Source organism: Pinus tabuliformis, chromosome 6 (assembly GCF_031772625.1).
Source record: "Pinus tabuliformis cultivar Carrire ecotype Pingquan chromosome 6, CPIR1, whole genome shotgun sequence".
Lineage (NCBI taxonomy): Eukaryota > Viridiplantae > Streptophyta > Pinopsida > Pinales > Pinaceae > Pinus > Pinus tabuliformis.
Window position 1 is genome coordinate 112,386,404 of NC_142292.1, and position 5,578 is coordinate 112,391,981.

The following is a 5,578-nucleotide window of genomic DNA, read 5'->3' on the forward strand; positions in this document are numbered from 1 at the left end:
GATCAATCATCAAATTCATCACCACTACTAGACACAAGATCATCATTAGGAGCTACATAGACATCATCTGGTTCAGAGTCTAAGGACTACTCCAGTAAAAACTCAACACTCTCCAAGTTGACTACTCCAAAAAACAATTAACACTCTCTAAGCTCCCAATCAAACTCACAAAAAATTCAAATGAGATGTGTGAGACAAATGAGAGGGGTAAGCTCCTTTTAAAGGCTTAGAGAGGGTGTTTTTGGAGGGAGAAAACCTTTATTTTCTCTCGAAAACACCCCGAAACCTTCCTAAACAACGTCGTGTGGGTCCGCCGTGGCCTTGGCAATGAACCGATTGATTTGACCATAAACCGACTGGTTCTATCCTAAATTGGCCGGTTAGGGCCAATTTTTCTAAAACTTGGGTGAAATGGACCCATGAATTAGGTTTTTTGGCCAGTTTGACCTGGTTTCCCAATGAACCAGTCAGTTTGACTGGTTTCCGGTTCAAGCCAACCGATTTTTAAAACTATGAGGTTATACACACTTCACCTTAGCTATCAACTAGGTTTTCCACACTTAGCCTTAGCCACCATAGCTTAATACAAGTTGGCATGAGTGAGAATTTCCAAACTAAAATAAGAAACCTTAGCCACCAAATAAGATTTTTAAATTCCACAAAATTAGGGTTATCAAATTCCACATTACTAGGGTTTTCAAATTCCACAAAACTAGGGTTTTCAAATTCCACAAAATTATGGTTTTCAAATTGCACAAAAATATGATTTTTGAAATTCCACTTCAATATTCTCCTCACCTTCTCATATTTGTGCTTAAAATACACTTTTTAGAAGGCCATGCATCAACCTCTTGTCAACATTGGGGATTGGTTAATATAAGGTAGAAGTTCCTTACATATCTTCTCATGTACATTGTAACCACTATGTACAATGTTCAATTTAGATTATGTGTGTTTCTTATGGTATGCCAATTATGTGTGTCATGTAAGAACATTAATTATGTGTCACTTATGGTGCATTGATGGATATGTGTTGATGGTCATGGTTCATTTCTTATGTGCATCACTTATGTCTTGTTAGTTAAGGTGCATCACTTATATGTGACATCTAATATGGTGTATCATGGCTTTTGTGCATTCCTTCAATTTTGATTCTTAACCATGGCACTTATGGTTGGTATATTATGGCATGTTGAATATGCGTCTCACTTTAAATAGTATCACTTATATACATTTCTTATGGGGGATCACTTAATTGTGTCACTTATGTGTGTTGTTTAAGTGTCTCACTTATGGGATTTTTTTATGTTGCGTTGGGTATAAATTAGTCACAATGGTATAAATAAAATTCCATCCATATAATGTTTCATTAGTTCATAACATTCATAAATGTAATGATCACATATAACTGTATCCCAAAGAATATGCATAAAGAGAAATCTTATGTTGATCTCTTAGGAAAAAATTCCACAAAACTAGGGGTTTTCAAATTCCACTTCAATATACATCAATAAACATTTCCAATTTGTGATTCAAAGCCAATATGGTGTGTTTGATTACATTGTCTAATTATGCACTCAAATTTGAACTCTCTATGTTGGAGTTTTGGTTCCCAACTCTTGGAATTTTGCATTCTATTCTCTCCACCTTATCATATTTATGCAAGTACACTATATTTTTAAAAAACAGAGGCACCTCTTGTCAATATTGAGGATTGGTTAATAGAAGAAAAAATATCCTTACATACCTTGTTGAATATATTGTAGACACTTGTTGACAGTGCTGGACCCGCCAACATGTCAGTGGATCTCCTCGATAAGAAGTCCCAACTAGACCTCATACTGTTTGTGATCTAGGAGGATCCTCAGATCTCGACATGTTTCGGTCGGCCTCAGATACATCCAACACAGTCCAACCAAAAAAGAACTCACATGGAGAGCCTTTAAAAACCCTTCTTGGGAATCAAGAAGAGGAGAAGAGAGCTTGTCAAGAGCTTCTTCAAGGATTATTGATTCAGGGATTTTGTAAAGGAGAAGTAGGTTGTAGGTCTACTTATTTTTCCCTTTTTCCTTAAAGAATCAATAAAGTAGGCTCATGGGATTCATAAACCCGGAGAGGTAGCCAAGGAGATTGTGATCCAAGAGGATCCTCAAATGTCAACATGTTCCAGTCGGCCTCAGATACAACCAACAAAATCTAGCCAACAAAGAACTCACATGGAGAGCCTTTAAAAACCCTTCTTTGGAATCAAGAAGAGGAGAAGAGAGCTTGTGGAGAGCTTCTTCAAGGCTTATTGATTCAAGGATTTTGTAAAGGAGAAGTAGATTGTAGGTCTACTTATTTTTCCCTTTTTCCTTCAAGAATCAATAAAGCAGGTTCATGGGATTCATGAACCTAGAGAGGTAGCCAGGGAGGTTCTGGTGAACTCTGTTATCAAAGTTTCTGTGTCATGTCTCTATCTTGATTGCTTATTATAGTTGCATATGTTTTTTTTGTATGTATTTAAGCAATGATGAGAATGAATATTGTAAGCCAATTTTTCCATTATGTTTTAGTGGAGAATTGAGAGATGAATTGAATTGAAATATGAATTAGTAGCTAGGGCTCTAATTTCAGATCAGGTGGTATCAGAGCACTAAGATCAGAGGTTGTTTATGTGGATTGTTAAAGGACAACCATGGGAAAAGGTTTGAAGCGGTGAGGTGGACTGAGATTGGTGGATTTGCGACTAAGCACTTGTGAAGCAATTGTTGTCAGCAACACCTTCGGTTGGTGGATATGCAACTTGATTGGTGGATCTGTGTGGTCTTGTAGGATCGTTGGTGGAGATTGCATGGTAGCTGGTATTGTTTTTGTGGAAATTTTGGAATTGCTTCAATAAAAAAAAAAATCTGCCTGTGGTGCCTAGTCTGTCTTCGTGGTCTGCACATTGCGTGGAAGCGTGTCAGTATCGCAGATTTCATCCGGTGATCAAGGGTGGCTTGATGTATCATCGTGAACTACGTGCTACGTGGAAGTGATGAACTACGTGTTGTGTGCTGCCAGAACTGTGTGCTACGTGGAAGTTGCTGATATATCCTCCTTCAAATCGTTTGAAGCAATGATCGTATAACTGAAATCTCGATGGATTGTGGACGAAGCTGTAGGCACAAGAGTAAAGCTTGCCTGCGTCAACTGGGTATCGTATTTGGAGCCCATGGTCACAGAGGGGCTGAACAGGCAGCCATTGAAAAACATTACCAGAATACAAACTGCCCAAAAATGTCATGGTGTCAAGGATCACAAACTTGAATTAGTCGATTTCTGCGTTTGTGAAGCCTTTTTGGGCAACTTAATTGAAAACAAATTGGGATGTCAAATTTGTGATACGCCATTATTCAGCAGTGTCGAATTAACAAAGAACAGGGATTTGTTGACTCATCACATGAGGGGCTCGTTTTTTAGAGCCATTGTCAGCCGCAAACCTGAGGTGGAGGTGTTGTTCCAGTTTGTGCCATGTTGGAGCTGAGGGTTTCCATAATTGCAAGGCTTTTGGATACGTTTTATCAGATCCAATCTTCTTGTGTCTGTTCATGTGCACTTTGGATATGTTGCAGGAAATCTGATATCAATCCTGTTAACAAGAGATTTATTTCTCGGTGCTGTTGGTTTTGCATCGGACAACGAAAAATTGGATCTTGGGATTCATTTCTCGTTTCGGATCGAATTTCGAGCTCAACCACGTGAATGTCGAAACCCGAAGAGGTGATCCCCTGGACGTGTGTAGTTTCGGAAGGACAAACATTGCTCTTGGTGGTGATGAATGTGATAGAGAACCCGTGGTTGGCTGCTAAAATTCTTGCGAGATATTGAATCTGATACGCTTTTGTTCGTTTGCAAGCCTGTTGCCATAGCTAGGGGTATTCTGCCGGAGAAATTTGCAGAAAATGTGAAGATGGTGATTTCCTTTGCTTTGTTCATGTTGATGCCTAACTAAGTGTTTGGAAAGAGAGATCATAGCATCGACAAGAAAAATGGAAGGCGACGGTTTCGTTACGTTTTTGAAGATTTCAAAGCACGTCGAGTTGGCTGGATCAAAACGTCGAGCTGGGAGGTTCTCTACGCAGAGGGATTTCACAAGCGTATTGTGTTGCCCAGTCATCGAGTCCTGCTTTCCCATATGACAGTTGTACACAGTATGGAATCACTGGTTCTGATGATCGCCTTGTCAAAATATGGTCCACGGAAACTAGATTTTGCTAGTCTAGCTGTCGTGGACATGAGGGTGACATTATGGATTTGGCAGTGAGTGCAAACAATGCCTTAGTGGCATCAGTTGTTTATGCGTGTTTCTCACAATTTGGCTAGTGCCCGCCCCTTCTGAAAGTGCTCCAAGGATTCAAGTGTTTTTGGGCATTCCTGTGATTAGGTGGATTCAAGTTTCAGTTGATTGATTCAATCTGCAACCATGCTTCTCAGAGCTCCTGCCGTTGATTCTCCTGCTACTGATTCTTCTTCTCCATGGAAGCAACAACAACACAGTGGTTTTCAGAAAGGTATTTCAACAGACAAATGTGGCGTTGGTCTGACTGCAACCTATATGAAGTCTAAGAGTGGGGCCAAGCATTTTGTTCATACCATTCGAGCTGTAGGTGGTGAAGGGAGGACGACAAGTGCTCTGACTGGAGTTGTATTTGAGCCTTTTGCTGAAGTCCAGAATGAGCTTGTGCTAGTTTCTCAATCATTCTCTCAGTCTTTGGTCAGACAAAAGTTCTCAGATCACTGTGAAGGTGCATTGAATGAACAAATCAACATGGAGTACAATGTTTCATATGTCTATCATGCTCTCTTTGCATACTTTGATAGGGACAACGTGGCTCTACCATGCTTTGCTAAGTACTTCAAGGATGCCAGTAACGAAGAGTGGGATCATGCAGAAAAGCTCATGAAATATCAGAACATCAGAGGTGGGAAAGTTAAACTACAATCCATTTTGATGCCTGCTGTCATGGAGTTTGACAATGCTGAGAAGGGTGATGCCCTTTATGCCATGGAGTTGGTCTTGTCTTTGGAGAAACTGACAAACCAAAATCTTTTGAACTTGCATGTTGTAGCCCAAGAGGCTAACGATGGTCAGATGACGGATTTCATCGAGGGAAATGTTGAAAGAAGTGAGGAACTCTTTCTCTTGTTGCAATGAGAGTCACATTATGATGAACAGATCTTACATAGACCTCAGAAGACATGAGTGTCATCTTTTCAAAATATATCATGAGAGTTTGGCAGTGGCCATTAATGGTTGCAGGGGAGTGTTTCACTTGGCATGTCCAAATATCATCGATAAAGTTGATGATCCGAAGGCAACACTCATCGATCCAGCAGTTGAAGGCACTTTGAATGTGTTGAAGGCATCGATTGCAGAAAAGATGAAACACGTAGTGGTAACATCATCGATCTCCTACATGATTCCAAACCCAAGTCAAGTAGATTTGTTGAATTATGAGAGTCTGCAGTAAGAACCTTAATTAAATTTTTTAGTGCTTTATGGTACTTAGAGCACTAACCCCATTATTTGTACATGATAATATGATGGCAAGAA

At 39.7% G+C, this 5,578-nt stretch overlaps 1 pseudogene; it reads left to right on the forward strand.

The window, feature by feature from the left end:
* Positions 1 to 4,447: 4,447 nt before the first annotated feature.
* Positions 4,448 to 5,179, forward strand: LOC149257583 (ferritin-2, chloroplastic pseudogene; annotated as a pseudogene).
* The last annotated feature ends 399 nt before the right edge of the window (positions 5,180 to 5,578 follow it).